General features: G+C 39.6%; 1 pseudogene; it reads right to left on the bottom strand.

Annotated features, from left to right (window-relative positions):
• Positions 1–9,885: 9,885 nt before the first annotated feature.
• Positions 9,886–10,154, bottom strand: LOC109267795 (dynein light chain 1, cytoplasmic-like; annotated as a pseudogene).
• Between the last annotated feature and the right edge of the window lie 6,925 nt (positions 10,155–17,079).

The raw sequence follows: 17,079 nt of genomic DNA, 5'->3' as shown, positions 1-17,079 counted from the left end.
GCCTGGGTGGCTCAACTGATTAAGCCTCCTACTCTTGATTTCAGCTCAGGTCATGATCTCGTGGTTCATGAGTTTAAGCCCCACAACAGGCTCTGCACTGACAGTATGTGACCTGCTTGGGATTCTCTTTCTCCTCTTTCTCTGGCCCTCCCCCCCACTTGCATGGTCTCTCTCAAAATAAATGAACAAAAATTTGTAAAATATCTACAGATCTTCCTTTTTGAAGGGCCTACTTTATGCATCTTTAGAAAGTTGGTAAAGGAAGATAGATAGAATTAAATTAGTAGGAAAGAGATATGCATGTGCACAGACAATGAAACAAGGTATAATGTGGTAGGAGTTAAATGAATAAAGTGTTGGGAGGTTTGAGAAAAAGAAGACTATACCTCAACCATCTTCCCCATAGTAGCTATGGTGTTTAGAGAGGTCTATGCAGGATGGAAAACAGACAAAAATAAAGAAAGGAAACCTCCCACAGATTCCAGAGGAGTTCACAGATGTCAAATCTATGAGCTAAAGTGTAATATATCTGTTTTTTTTTTTTTTTTTTTTTTTGTGATGATTTCCCTTAAAACAACTTTGCTTGAGATTATTGATCCTTGCAGCCAGTTTGAGCTTTCTTTCTCACAGCCTTTAGCTCTTCATCTACAAAAGCTGCTAAAATAATTTGCATCACAAACTCTCCAAATTACTGAGGAGCCCTTTAAAATTGAGATTTTACTCTAGGAGAAATGGGTGTGAGTCATTTTACTATAACAAGAGTAACCATAAATATTTTCCATGTGATTCAGACAGAGAAGGGGAAATCTCAGCACAGGGAAATTTTTGCCCATTCAACTTTGGTGGTGTGGTTTGTTGGGAAGTACAAGATCAGAATTAAGCTCTATTGTTTCTGTTTGCAAAAAATGCAAATAATACAGGTCTTAACAATCATTTGACTATCTCTCCAAGATATTTATAAATCTAAAAAAGATGCTTTTAATGGGTTCAGGGGGCAGTTTATTCATATTGTCCTATTTTCAATCCCCTAAAGATCCACTGCAAGAAATAAGGGATATTTATGACCTGTGACTAATACCTAGTAATCATGATGGACAATGACTTTTGTCATTTAAGAGCTACTTGAGGAAGGAGAAAGACCTTCAGTGATCAGTAGGGCATTTTAAAAATCTAATAAACTGCTATTACTGCTTCAGTAATAAAAATGTAATGGCTTGTTAGACATAAAAGTTGCATTAAATTTATTTAAAGACAATTTTGGGGTCAGAATGGGAGATTTACACATGCAATTATCCTGTTGATCAAGGTGAAAATGAATAATCTGCTTTTCGTATAAAATATAAGAGGGCATGCTTATTTTGTTCTTTTTGTATGTTGTGAACCTTAGAAAGATTTAGATATTGGTGGTGGCTGCAATTTCAGAGCAATTATTATTACTTTTTAAATAAAGTTCATTTATTTATTTTGAGAGAGAGCGAGAGAGAGTAGGAGAGGGGCAGAGAGAGAGAGGGAGAGAGAGAATCCCAAGCAGGCTCTGTACAGTCAGCTCAGAGCCCATGGCAGGCTCAGTCTCACCAACTATGAGATTCTGACTGGAGCCAAAATCAAGAGTCAGATGCTTAACTGACTTAGCCACCTAGGTGTCCCCAGAGCAATTATTGTACGGTGATAGCTTTTCTTTCCATATTCTTCAATTATGGTGTCTTTGGAGGGGTTTTGAGGGGGAAGCCCTCAAACATGGGTGCAGAACCCTGGAGAGTGCTGGGCATCAAATGACCATTTCTGGTTGAGCTTAGATAATAGCATATCCAGGGTGATTTGAATAGTCAGAACTTCTTTCTAGGATCTTTTGAGTACAAACATGAATAGATATAGGATCTGGGGCAGTCCACACACTTGCTGACTGGCACCTTAGTTCCACCTAAAAGGTGGAATTTAGGGGTTCCTGGGTAGCTCAGTTGGTTAAGCATCTGATTCTTGGTTTCAGCTCAGGTCATGATTTCACAGTTCGTGAGTTCAAGCCCCACATAGGGCCTGTGCTGACAGCTCAGAGCCTGCCTGGGATTCTCTCTCTCCCTCTCTCTCTCTGCCCCTCCCCTGCTCGTTCACTCTCTATCTCAAAATAAATAAACTTAAAAAAAAAAGGGCAGAATTTGGCTGACCTATTAACTTATTCTGTCTTCTAATGTTATATCTGCCATCCAAAAGAAATTGAAATTACCTAGTTGCTATTATATTCTTTATATATTATTCAATATAAATAACTTTCATGTTATGTATTGCCGTATAACAAATTACCACAAATTTAGTGCCTGAAAACAACACATATTTATTATCTCACAGCTTCTGTGCATGTGGAGTCTGGGCGTGATTAGTTAGGTCCTTTGCTTTTAGGGCCGCTCATCAGTTTGCCATCAAGGTGTTAGCCAAGACTAGGTTCTCATCTGAGAGCTTGATTGGAAAAGGATCTGCTTCCAAAATAATGTGGTTCCTGGCAAGGTTTAGTTCCTTGCACCCTATTGGACTGAGGGCCCAGTTTCTCATTGGCTGTTGGCCAAGAAGCCACCTTAAATCTTACTTAGCTCTTGGCCAGAGACCATTCAGTTCCTATCCACATGGGTGTCCCTGACATGGCTGCTTGCTTAATCATGTGCAAGGTAAGAAGGCAATAGAGTCTTGCTAGCAAGAAAAAAGTCATTATTATGAAACTTAATCATGAGAGCAACAACTTTTGCCATCTCTTATTGTTTAGAAGCAAATCACAGTTCCTATCCACACTAAATGGGAGGGGATTACACAAGGTGTGGATACCAGGAGTGAAGACACCTGGGGGCTATTTTAGAGTCTGTCTGACACAATAGTATTTTATTATTATTAAAATATATGTTCTTTTAGAAAATGTAAGCAGTATGGGTAAGTTTAAAAAAAAAAAAAAACAAAAACCTCTGCAATCCCACTCTCCAAACCCACTAATATTTCAGCACATAGTCTTCCAGTCTTTTTTCTATTTCATATATTATTAAAATTAACAAAAATGTGGTCATAATTTTATGTACTCTTGTATGGTATATCTTATTTAATTCCTTAAACATTCTTGCAAGCTAGTAAATAATCTTCTATACCATTTTAAATGGCCGTGTAAATTTATGCTATGATTAGACCATGGTTTATTTAACCCAGAAGTTGGCAAACTTTTTATATGAAGGGAAAGATAGTAAATATTTTAGCCTTTGGGGGCCATACAGTCAGTTGCATTTACCCAACTTATAGTACAAAACCAGCCATAACAAACATGTCAATAAATGTAGGTATGGCTGCATTTCAGTAAAACTTTATTTATGGACACTAAAATTTAAATTTCCTTTAATTTTGTATGTTATGAGATATTATTCTTTCAATTTATTTCAGTCATTAAAAAATGTTGAAATTATTCTTAGCTTGTGGGTTAGATTTGGTCTGTGGGTCATAGTTTGATTTATCCTATTATTTCTAGGTAGATATTCAAATAGTTCCATATTGTTAGTATCGTTATTAATGCTGAGATTAACATCTTGGTAGCTAAACTTATGTGCCTATTTATGATTACTTACCGAGAACAAATTCTTAAAAGTATAATTATTGGGCCTAAAGTTAAACATGTAAAACTTTATACGTGTTAGTAAATTACCTTCCACAAAGGTGGAGTCAAGTTTATACACTTACCAAAGGATATGGGTGTGCTTATTTTTCTGTGTGCTTTCCGTTTTGTATCTTAAAGTCCTCATATGAGCGAAGTCATATGGTATTTGTCTTTTTCTGACTAATTTCGCTTAGCATAATACCCTCTAGTTCCATCCACGTAGTTGCAAATAGCAAGATTTCATTCTTTTTGATTGCCGAGTAATACTCCATTGTATGTGTGTGTGTGTATATATACATATATATACACCATATATATATGTATATATACACCATATATATATATACACACAGCATATATATATATGTATATGTATATATACATATATATATATATATATATATATATATATATGCCACATCTTCTTTATCCATTCATCCATGTCCATCGATGGACATTTGGGCTCTTTCCACACTTTGGCTATTGTTGATAAGGTTGCTATAAACATTGGGGTGCATGTGCCCCTTTGAAACAGCATACCTGTATCCCTTGGATAAATACCTAGCAGTGCAATTGCTGGGTTGTAGGGTAGTTCTATTTTTAATTTTTTGAGAAACCTCCATACTGTTTTCCAGAGTGGCTGCACCAGTTTGCACTCCCATTCTGTGTGCTTTCTGACACTGGGTATTATCTTTTTAGGAATCTCTATAAAGTGGTAGGTTAAAAACTGTCAAAGATTTCTCTTTTGAAAAATAGTTTATATCCTATTTTAAATTAACATTTAAAAATTTTATTTCAAATCTGTGATTTCTTTCTAACGATACATCTAGGTGTCTTAAGATAACTTGCCCAGCTGAAATGACATGCAAATATAGTAAGGCTGAGAGCCACTTGACTATTAAGAATCAGTAATATTGTGCTAATGCCTGTTACAGGAGATTACTGGTAAAGCCTCTGCCTATTTGGGCCACTGGCATTAAATAGCCATTGGCAGAAAAAATAAGTTGGCAATATAGGCAATATAGATATTTTATAGTATTTAAGGTATAGAATTGATTACACTCAATGCTAATGACTTTGGCCATTCTGAGAAATGAACAACATGAAAAATTAAAAACTTTAATATATGCTCCTATCTATATTTATATTCATCTTGTGTCTATTAGGGTTTGATTCTGTTTTCTTCTTCAAACTCAGATATGATCATGTCACTCCTGTTATTAAAATCTTTTCTGATTCCTTGCTTGCTTTCTGAAATCAGACTCCTTAGCATGCTATTCAAGATTCAATAAGATCTGTCCTTATCTTTTTAATCTCATATAATGCTGATGTCCCATAGGAAATAATGACAAAACAATAATAGCAAGTAGTATTTATTAAGTCTTAAACTACCAGTTTAAGGTAGGGTCAGTGCTTTGGGGTAGGTATTATTATTCTTACTATTTTAAAGATGGGAAAATAGGTTTAGAGAATGTAAATGGCTTGCCCAATATCAAATAGTAAGCAATTTCTACCTTCCTGTACTCAATACCCTAAAAAATTGATTTATGCTTTGCTAGCATAAGGTCTTCAGTTGACTGCTTTATCTAGCCAAGTTTTCTCCCCTCTGACCTGGAGGGGCTTTAAGAGTTCCAGTTGCTCCAGCATTCTGTTTATTTCAAACAACAGTAATGTAGATGAACTTTGGAGTAATCTGTTAATTCCCCTCTTCTGGACACTGGAGCATATTAGAATACCCAAGAAGGGAAATAAAGCTCCCTTTTTAGATAGTAAAATTCTTAAAATTTTTTTTGTTAACATTTATTGATTTTTGAGAGTGAGAAGGACAGTGTGAACGGGAGAGAGGCAGAGAGAGAGTGAGACAGAATCTGAAGCAGGCTCCAGGCTCTGAGTTGTCAGCACAGAGCCCAATGTGGGGCTCATACTCAAGAACCATGAGATCATGACCTGAGCTGAAGTCAGACACTCAACTGACTGAGCCACCCAGGTGTCCCTGGATAATAAAATTCTTGAGCAGCTAGCTTTGAGTTGATGATCTATAGCAGTGTGTATATTTTATTTTTATACTCTATGGGAAAATATAGCAATAATAATTCAGGGCAAAAGGGACAGTAATAGATTGTCAACTGTTACCTTTAATGAAATGAAAGTCTCATTGGAAAATGATGGGAAATTAATGACTTAAGCAATAAGCCAAAATCACTACACCTTGTACCAAAGAAATGGCAGGAACGTCTCCCTTCTCAATAACTTTTCTCCCTCTGGCTTACAGGAAATGATTTGGAAGCTGAGAAAATTCCTGTTTACTAGGGAGAATAATGTTGCTATACCAAGTGCTGGGAGTCCTGAGTCCCAGCTGTTGTATATGAACTAACTTTGAGCTCTCTTGAAGCTTCCAGTGCAGTATACGGTAAAGGGTTGCCAGTGTGGCAGTGTCTGCATCAAAAATCTATTCTAAGCTCACAAACTTGGGAGTCCTTATTAGAAGGCCATAATTTAAATACCTTGTACTGCATTGCTGGTTTCTGACTCCCCTTCTCACCAGGCAAAGGACATTCCCTTAAAAGGAATCACCTACAAGGCTGTACCACTTTATTCATTTTCTCATACTGGAATCTACCCAGGATGTACATCAATAGGCTCATATGTGAACAGTGTCTGAAATTCCACTTACCACTTAGTTCAGGAAAACCTAGCAAAGCAATTATGATAGTGGTTATTTTTTCGCCAACAAAACTATGCAAAAGTGTATGATTCATTTATTATTCTTTCTCACTAAACATGTGGAATCAAAAAAAAATGTGTCTCAAGTTTTGCCTAATCTCTTTTTTCCTCTCTTTTCCTTGCATTTATTGAGAAAAAAGTACAGTTGTCAGGTTTGTGACTTTCTTAGTTCCCTCTATAGCTAAAACTACTGATACCCTGTACAAAGAAAGACACATAAACAAGAGGTTTTCCCAGATGTGTTTTTCCCCCCTCTGGCCTATGGGGCCAATGACATCTTGGATCTCATTTGGTTCTGTTGGCTTGCACTTGGATGCTTGATCTCCACCCTTAGCCTCTTGGATGATGAGACAGATGAATGGTCTGACTGGGTTTTGGTTTGGCTTCTTCCCAAGATGCTGACTTCCATCCAGCCTATGGGTAAGTGATAGATCTTCCTCTGTCCAGGCTCCTGGATTCTCTCACCTGGCTCAAACCTCAGTCCTTTGGGCCTCCACTTGCCTGGAAAGAGGACACTGAATTCAAAGCAATATTAAAGGTAATGAGGGCAGAAGTGATTGAGAGAGATATTAAGAATTAAGAGGCCAAGTTTCTTGCTCTCCAGAAGATAGTCAGGAAAGATAGAAGAGAGGCACACTTGAAACATAATTTATAATTCAGATAATATGATTCATAGGACATTATAGGATAGCTGTGAAGATTGTTCAGTAAATATTTACTGTGTATCACTTCCATGGTACTTAAAAATAATTGTGCAGTACCATAAATTATTATTGGGTGTAGTTGGGACAGAATGTATTTGGTTTATTCCAACATTGGGTTAGCAAATATTGTATGAGGTACACTTATTTTAGTGACATTTACTAGAGTATGCTTAATTCTAAAGTCATACTTAATTTTTTTAATAAAATTTTTTTTAACGTTTATTCATTTTTTGATAGAGAGAGACAGAGCGTGAGTGGGGCAGAGAGGGAGGGAGACACAGAATCCAAAGCAGGCTCCAGGCTCTGAACTGACAGCACAGAGCCCGACGTTGGGCTTGAATTCACGGACCGTGAGATCATGACCTGAGCTGAAGTCAGATGCCCAACCGACCGAGCCGCCCAGGCGCCCCAGTCATACTCATTTTTTTATATTTAGTTTTATAATTTAATGCTTCAATATACCCTCGGTATACCCGATATACCTAACTGAAAAAGCTCAAATTAACCATTTGGGGTGTTTTTGTTTGTTTTATTAGTTAGACAATAAATTACATAATACTGAATATGCTTTAATCTTGAGTGATTCAGAAGGCACATTGTGAGCTTGCGTAGCCTCAGGGCAGATCAAATGAAATTATTAACATATTAGAATATAGGTGCATTACCCAGCTACACGTGGGTTTTTAGTAAATATGGTACTGGATCCTGACATCATTATTATACCATATGTTAACTAACTTGGATTTAAGTAAAATTAAAGAATTAAAATAAATACATGGTATTGGATAGGCTAGGAGGCAAAAGTACCTGGTCAATTAACAGAATGCTGAGTTAATCCAAAGTTTATCTTTATTTGGGGGTGGAAAGCATATGAGCTACAACAATTAGGGAAAAGTACAACTTGTATTAAACACTTGTATTTAATCCAAATGTATTGAATGTAAGCTATATATAAAGCACCTGGTCCTGCTGACAAGGTACACAGTAGGCCCTTCCAAGGACCTGGAGAGTAGTAACTGTTCATCAGGAGTTTTGAATATGTTAAAGAAATAAGACAGAGACCCAAGGCAGCAGGATATAAGAGCTAAAGTGTGAGGGTGGTGGAGGAAGCACCTGCACTGTGAATTGGAGAGGTGAAGACAGAATTATGTTCAGGGACTCAAGTGTGCCATTTGTTTCTCAAGTTTATAGCCATTTGGAAAGCAGCACACGCAGCACTTGAGTTTTCTGGAGCCTCAGTCATTAAAAGTTTTGTGTAGAGGATGGGGTGTTGGAAAGCTTGGGAACCCAAGGTGAGGGGAGGGAGGTGGAAGACGTCCATGGGTTTGCTCTCTCCTGCCCACACAGCAAGCTCAGACTTCAGAGTCAGAGGGGCCCAGATTCTAGTTCTGCCTCCACTGCTCTCTCACCATGGGTCCTCAGGAAGGTTATCTTCTAGTTGTGAACTGGCAACACTAAGGAACCTGCCCGACTGCTGCCACTTCATACCAGAGCTGCAGTCTGGGTCCTGCTGGGTTCATGAAAGTAAGCCAGAAAACATTTGAGCCGCAGCACTACCCACCTCCCATTTCTTTCCACTGATATGGGTAAGTGAGAGGTAAATGAAGACAAAAGCAACATAGAAGGCAGTCCTGGGAGTTGGTAGCTTGCCTTTCGGGGATGTTTTATCCAAGCTCCCATTACACTCCCTGGGCTCTGTCTGGACAAGGCAAGGGGAACAGGGTCCTCATTCCATTTGGTGTATCACATTTGTCAGTGCCTAAGAACTGTTTCCCTACCCCACCCGCCTCCTAACGGAGTCCAGAGTTATTCCCATCCTACAAACACACCACAGAAAGAGATAGAATATTCACCTCCCATCTGTACTTTCAATAAAACTAACCAACTTCAGGCCCACATGGCTGATCAAGGCCACCTGGGTCATTCCCCTAAAAATTTCAATTTAAATATTTTGCTGGTACAACCCAGCCATGTACTAGTACAGTATTTGCTGATGCCAATAAATTATTTTGGATATTTTATACCTTCTCCCCCCCAAGGTATTAGTATAAAATATATTGTGCTTTCATAAACAAGGTGTTGTTCTCTTGTGAAACCACTTCAAAGTGTTTTAAAATATATGTACGTTGAAGGCACTTGAATGTTTTTTCCCCAGAGAAATGTCTTTGTAAAAGTGGGGTGTATGTAACATGTGTTTGCATCTGCTCCGCAGGTAAATAGGGTGCCAGGGTTTGCAAAGACATGTGTTGGGGAAAGCAGTCTCATGCATGCTGTCTTTTGTCACCCACTTGGTCACATACAAATGGGCCTTGGGCTTAGACTACTTCTTTTGTTCTTTTTTTCCCTCACTTTTCCAACAGATTTATTTATTCATTTATTTGAAAGGAATGGATTTTGAGGAGAAAAAAACATGGTGATCCCTAAGGCAAGGCTGATCAAGGTGATCAAGGTGATCCTTAAGGCAAGGCTGAAGATATCAGTCTCTGGTATCTAGAATTCAGGCTGTAGTCCTTGTTTTTGGATGGGTCACTGAGTGTGTGACACAGTCCATGCTTTTAACTAGATTTTTTTGTAAAGTTTACTTATTTATTTTGAGAGAGAGAGAGAGAGAGAGAGAGAGAGAGAGAAAGCAGGGGAGGGACAGAGAGAGAGAGGGAGAGAGAGAGAGAGAGAGAGAGAGAGAGAGAGAGAGAGAGAGAGAGAGAAATCGAAGCTGGCTCCACAATGTCAACACGGAGCCCGATGTGGGGCTCGAACTCACAATCATGTAAGATCATGACCTGAGCCAAAATCAAGAGTCAGACACTTAACTGACTGAGCCACCCAGGCGCCCTGCTTTTAACTGGATTTGCACAGAAGAATGGATGCTTGGCCCAGGTAGAACAGATGAAGTATTTGGTTTCACGTGTCACAGTACTACCCAAGTTCCTCCCCAGGATGTAGTGCCCCATGGGGTTGTACTTCTTGTCAAGCTCCCTCTTAATTTGGGCTGCAATGTCCTCCTCCACGTTCTATTTCTCCAACACCTGAGTGGCACACTCTACCGAGTCCTGTTGCATGTCCTTTGACATATCGGCGATTTTGATCATGGCCTTCTGGTGGCACATGGTTATTGGAGAGCAGGGGGTGTCCAACTGCAATTGTCTCCTGGAGGAGGGGCCAGTGACTCTCAGACCCAGTGGGAGCTACTGTTGCTACCAAAGCCATGCTACATATACTAAGAGGTAAGGATCCCAAACAACCTATGCCGGCCTTGTTACCTTGTGTGGGAATCTCTCTCTTTGTCATGCTTAATGAATGTTCTTTAGTCTCTGCTTGAAGAGTGTGGATCATATACCACATGGCCAACTTCACTGTCATATTGTAACTGAACTAACCTGAGTTGGCTCCTTGGTGACTTATAGATAAAGATTATACCAGGTAGAGGCATCACACAAAGAAAGCTTCATTTACAGCAAGTAGGAGATCATGGGGAATAACTTCCAAAGCCGTGACTCCCCAGGTAGGGGTCAGTGGGTTTCTTTTATTTAGGGTTAGGATGAGTATTCAGAGAGGGGAACTTTGTCATTGCATGTAGAGATGGGTATAAGGTTATGCATGTGTATTTAGGAAACATACTTATATGTGTACTGGATGTTATGTTAATGAGGTTTGTGCTCTTCCTTGAGCAGAGACTTTTGATAGAAGTAACTGTTAGGCAAGGGGAAGGAGTTATGGGCATGCTTCAAGAACGGGTATAAACTGGTTGGGGTCTTGGGCCTCTTATCTCAGGTGAAGAATGCAGGACCTTGCTTACTTTGGAAACAGCACTGAGAGTTTGTCCCACTGATTTCTTGTCCCTGATATGTTTAGGCTGTTTCCTGGCCTGGTAGAGACAGTTATCTTTTGCATTCCCTTTCTTCCCTTAAATCATTAACTACTGAGGCATTTGTGTTTCTCTGTAACTCTGACATCTCCTAGGAAGTTCTACAAGAAGTGTGTTTGGGCAAGTAGAGCCGGAGACATAGGCCATACATCAGGAAAAATAGCTGGGGCCTAAAATGACTTCTCTTGTGTCCCAAAGCTGGAGACCATCTAACTCTCTCTGCTTACAGTATCTATCCTCTGTGGGGAGGAGACAGGGTCTTCCCACTGTGCACAAGAGTGTGTACAAAGGCAGATTGTGTTATGCTGGTCTCTGGGAGAGACCTGGGAGAGACCTGCTGGCCATGGGGAACTGATGCCCACTATTGTAGCTGATCTTGTGGTATCTCTTCCCTATGTAAATAAAGCACTCTTCCATCCCATGCTTGACTGCCTCGTGTTCTTCTTGGTGACTGTGTTACTACGATACAGTGAGCAGAAGCTTTAGAGTCCTCCCCTGGGACTGGTAACCATGGCACAATTATCTGCTGGGCAATCTTGAGACTGAACTGGAAGAGTGCAAGCGATTTATCTGAGGTTAGCCTGCTGGTATGGCTTTTATGTTTGTGTCCCCCAAAATTCATATGTTGGTATCCTAATCTCCAGTATGACATCATCTGGACGTTGGACCCTTCGGAGATAATTAGGTTTAGATAATATTGTGAGATGGGGGGGGGGGGGGGAAGATGGGATTTGTGCTCTTATAAGGAAAGGAAGAGACCAGAGCCCCCTGTCTCTGCTATGTGAAAATAGCAAGAAGGCCAAGAAGAGAGCCCTCAATAGGAGCTGACTCTGCTGGTACCTTGATCTTGGACTTACTAGTATCTAGAACTGTGAGAAATAAATGTTGTTTCAGCCACCCAGTCTGTAGTATTTTGTTATAGCAGCCTGAGCTGATTAAGACACATTCTCTGTTCTGTGACCCTCTGTTCTGATGTCTGGAAAGTGTGTGTGTGTGTGTGTGTGCGTGTGTGTGTGTGTGTGTGTACTGACAAAAATAAAGTTTTTCATATGGCATTTTTTTAAAGATGATGCATTAGAGCCACTGATTTATTTAATCCAATCAGGCCCAAAGGAAAACAAGTGGGACATGGAGACTTGAGCCTCTGTCTGCTAACAAAGGACTGAAGGAATTTTCTACGGCATTTATAGATACCAGGTTGAATACGGTTTCCCATGACAACCAATTAGTATGTTTGAGATTAATGGTTACATTCCACAGGAGATAATGTTAAAGTTGTGAAGTCTTGATATCTTAAGGGGATATATTACAAAGAATTTAGCAAGGACACATTTCTTTTGGTTACAAAATACTAAATAGCATGGTTACAAGCTATGGAACAGATACAAATCTTCCCCAGGGCCTACATCCAACAGGTGGTTTATGGTTCCCATCCTTGTGAATGTTCCCAGCCTTTATTTTGTCTAAGTTGTTCTAATGGTTACACGATCAGCATCTTGTCTGTGCGGCTGCACACATAACAACTACCACTGATCTGAGCAAACGTTTGCAAAATGGTCCAGAGTTTGAAGCAAGTTGCAAGAATTGAGGAAATTCTTGTTCTCATTATTTGTTTATACTGTTTTTGTAGACTTGAACATGTCAACTAATTCCCTATTCTTATTTGAAATCCAGAACTCTTGCTTCACAGGGGTTTTGGGGGAAGACTTCATGATCACAAATCATGCTGGGACATGAAGTGTTAGATAATTGATGGAGCACATATGTATGGTTCTTTATTCTAGCACTCAATCATATATGGTTATTCCTTCGCAGTACGATTTTACTGTTTTCTGCAGGCCACATTTTCAATTTCATTCTGCACAAAGCTTCATGCCAGGTTTTTCAATCCTTATTTCTTCAAATTAGAGATTTTGTAGAGAATGCACAATAGTATGCTCAGTTGCTTTGAAGATTAGAAAGGTATATATTCTGAGTACTGATTTAATAAGTGATATTCCTCTACCGTGTAAATGCAGATCCTCAAATGCCAGTTTCTCACCACAGAAGCATTTATCTTCCATGAATTTGTTCTTTTGTCAAATTCTTCCCTAGTTCTTCAGTATCATAGGCCAATACACCATAAGCTGCTGCCAGCTCAGTCTGACTTGTTGACCCCAAATACTCTTGAGCTTCTCTTGACTTATTATTTCTCCCCAGTTTTGACTCTGCTCCAGTCAGACCAAGTTACTCACTGCTCTGTACATGTGTTTGGCACCTGTGGTCACCCTTTTTCCCCTTTTTGTAATGTTTCCTGCTGTCCTTTCCTATCTGCAGTCTTTCCATCCTATAAAGGCATCTCAGGGCTGCCCTGCCCTCACCCCCTTCAGGATGACTTCACCTCAAGTCCTTACTCTTTCTTTCATCCATCCTCCTTCCATCTTTGTTTTTTTCTCAAGGATAGGTTGGAAGATCCATTATGGGTGCAACTTTATTTTATATTTCTTTGCATCTCCTCAGTTTCTTTAAAGTATATTTTTTAAATTTATTTATTCATTTTGAGGGAGGGAGGGAAGGAGGGAAAGAGAGAGAGAGAGAGAGAGAGAGAGAGAGAGAGAATGCACAAGCGGGGGAGGGGCAGAGAGAAGGAGAGACAGAATCCCAAGCAGGCTCCATGCCATCAGCACAGAGCCCAATGTAGGGCTCAAACTCATAAACTGTGAGATATGACCTGAGCCAAGATCAAGAGTTGGATGCTTAACCAACTGTGCCATATTCATCTCCTCAATTTCTTTTTTTTTTTTAATTTTTTTTAACGTTTTATTTTATTTTTGAGACAGAGAGAGACAGAGCATGAATGGGGGAGGGGCAGAGAGAGAGGGAGACACAGAATCAGAAGCAGGCTCCAGGCTCTGAGCCATCAGCCCAGAGCCCGACGCGGGGCTCGAACTCACGGACCGTGAGATCGTGACCTGAACTGAAGTCAGACGCTTAACCGACTGAGCCACCCAGGCGCTCCTCATCTCCTCAATTTCTAAGGACAGCAAACCTGTGTATGATTTGTTGGCGGGTGTTGTGGGTAGACTACTTGATTCCATCCTCTAGTATTGGAAATAATGTTTAATATTTATCTAGTGGGACTATTTGAGGCAAGTCATACAAAATTACCAAAGGGTGACCAAAAGACAAGACAGATTAGCCTTTTAAGTGGCTATCTTTGGTGAAATTAATGTGTAAACTTAAATTTTGAAATGCTCAATATAAAAAAAGGCCAAAAAATTGCATATGTTTATTAGTAGCATGAACTTCTTCTTTAGTAGTATCTTTAAGCAGATAAACGAAAAATTACTAACACAGTGTAATTTTTAGTGCAATTAAAAAGTAGAAACTATAGCCCTGAAAGGGTCTAGTTCTATTTTAGCAGGCAATTGTAAGCTTAAATCTGAACTTCCCTTAAGCTATTTGCTTATGTATGCAAGTATTTCTTCATGAATTTACTGTTTCTTAAATATGTTATTTTGTTCACTCAATAGTTTTGCATTCACTGAAGGCTAAAACAGACCACAACAACTAAATAAGTTAATAAAATGATGACTCTACAGGAGATGAGTGAGAGACTGAGCTATCATAAGTCAGGCAGGGAGGATTCCAGAAGAAAGGCATCAAGGTAAACACAAGGCCCAGGAGGTAGAAGAGCTTCAGGAAAGGAAAGGAAACCAGTGTGATGGTCCACTGTGAGGGAGGGCAAGAATTAAAAGAGGCAATGTTAAGGGGCGCCTTGGTGGCTCAGTTGGTTAGGTGACCAACTTTGGCTCAGGTCATGATCTCGTAGTTGGTGAGTTCAAGCCCCATGTTGGGCTCTGTGCTGACAGCTCAGAGCCTGGAGCCTGCTTCAGATTCTGTGTCTCCCCCTCTCTCTACTCCTCCCCTGCTCACACTCTGTGTCTCTCTGTCTCTCAATAACAAATAAACATTGAAAAAAATTTTTTTTAAAAGAGACAATGTTAAGGAGGGGGCCAGATGCCAGATCAAACAAGACCTAATAGACCATAAGAAGGGTTTGGGTTTTATTTAATGGGCACTGGGAAGCCTTTGAAAGGTCTGAGGCAGACCTGTGGTATGCTCTGATTACGTTTTCAAAGGGATCCCTCAGCCTATCGTGGAAAGAGTGAATTGGAGGAGCAGAAGGAAAAAGGCCAGTCAAGAGGTTGGTGCCATGGTGGCTTGGGCCAGGATGTCAACAGTGGAGATGGAGAGGGGTGTATGGTTTTGAGATAAATTTGGAGATCGAACCTATAGAAGTTCATGATGGATGGATGTAGATGGTGAAGTAAGGGATGAATCATCATGGATCCCATGACTTTTCATCCATAGCATTCTTTTACCCTAGGTTATTTTTGCTTTTACTAAAAACTAAGTCTTTCAGATCTTAAGGAAAGAATAACAAAAGGAATATAGAAAAAATGGATTCATGGCTTTAAAAAATATTGTGAGTTTCTTGCTTAGAATTCCGAATACTTGGTCTTACAGTAGCTTTTGGCCAAAGGCAATAAAATTGTAACGTGCACATTGGGTGCATAGCTGGCCAGATTGTGGGATCATTTAGAAAAGTACATTGAAAAATGTTTCTGTCTCTTGAACCACTTCCGATTGTAATATAAATTCTCCCAATCCAGCTAATTTTATATGCACAGAAAGTAGTACAACTCCACGGGAAATATAAATTTTTCATTGACTAGCAGCCTGTAACTGCTTTAAGTGTAATTACACATTTTTCATTTAAGATCAATTTCACAAAATCGTTTTTATGACCTAAGGCTGCCTTCTTAATAATTGGGTGCAGCTAATTTATTAGGGTTTGCATGTGTTGGTATTGGTGTCATTCTTGCCTGAATTTAATAGAAACAGGCTCCACGTGCGGTATGGAAAAGACTCTCTGGTTTCATATTTATTTCCCTTATGCCGATCCAGTGAACCTTCTTTTGTTTCTTAGCATATACAGTTCTGTAGAAAGCCCATGATAACCTGTTCTTAAAACAGCTCAGTAGACAAATGAGGACATTCTCCACTTAATGCTAGGGAAGATGCCCCCTCAGAACATAATTAAATCTGATCTTTCTCACTTGAAGCAGCATGAATAATTCATGGAGTTTAGGCATAATCAGGTTCTAGGCTTTGGGAAATATTGATGTTCAAAGGTTAATTTTTTTTTCATTAAAGGAAAAGATCCTATGAAGTAGTCTTCTATGCTAAGATTCAAGTATGGTGGAGATTCCAGTAAAGGAGTGTGTGTGTTGGGGGTGTGTGTCACTTTATGCAGAGGGAAGTGTACTTGTATACACACATAATTCGATATGCTTACTTTAACCTTCATCTCCTTTCTTACATGAATATGAGCAAGAGATCTGACTTCACTGAGTGGTAGAAATCTAGAATTAAGGGGTGCATCCCAAAACTCAGGCTCTTTGCCATGTGGACCATTAGGAGGAAGTTGGCACTTGGATTTTGTCCTCTGACTATGTTCTGAGTCAGGAGTTCTAGAAAAAGTAGACAGCAGAGTTGCCCAAGGAAGCTCTATGTGAACTCAGACCCCATCATCTCCATTAGGAACAGTCTGGATTTTTAGACATTCTTTCTATGAGAAATATAGGTCTTCCCTTTTTCTTAAGCATGCCAACAGGGTATCATTGTAGATAGTAAGTATGAAAATGATAATACATGGTTCCTGCATTCAAAAGAATCTTTCAATGGTGTTAGGAGATAAGACAAATAAACATGAAAAACTGACCAATAGGATGGTAGTCTGAAATGAGTGGCACCAATAGCAAAACTGTGCTCTTGGGAGGAAAAGATCACTTTATATTGGTTGGAATGTGTAGGGAAGGCCCTTTGACACTGGCACTTGGGATACATTTTAAGTGAATTAGGGAATTTTGGTGAATGGCAAGAAAAGGAAAGGGTATCTTAAAAGGCTCACCATGGGAATGGACATGGATTGTTAAGTAATGGGATGAGCACAGGGGGTCTGTACCAGGCAGCTAAGTTAGGGGCCAGGTTATGGAGGCCTTAAACACTGGAGTGAGGCATTTGGGCAGAAGGCATCGGGGAGCCTTTGAAGGCTCTGGGTAGGAAGAATGCATGATCCAACTAGCATTTTTTAAAAGAGTTTATTTTTGAGAGCATGTGAG

Source organism: Panthera pardus, unplaced genomic scaffold (assembly GCF_024362965.1).
Source record: "Panthera pardus isolate Hobbes unplaced genomic scaffold, ASM2436296v1 HiC_scaffold_25, whole genome shotgun sequence".
In the NCBI taxonomy this organism is placed as follows: Eukaryota; Metazoa; Chordata; class Mammalia; order Carnivora; family Felidae; genus Panthera; species Panthera pardus.
The sequence above is the reverse complement of the archived record's forward strand: the minus strand, read 5'-3'. Positions and strand labels throughout refer to the sequence as shown.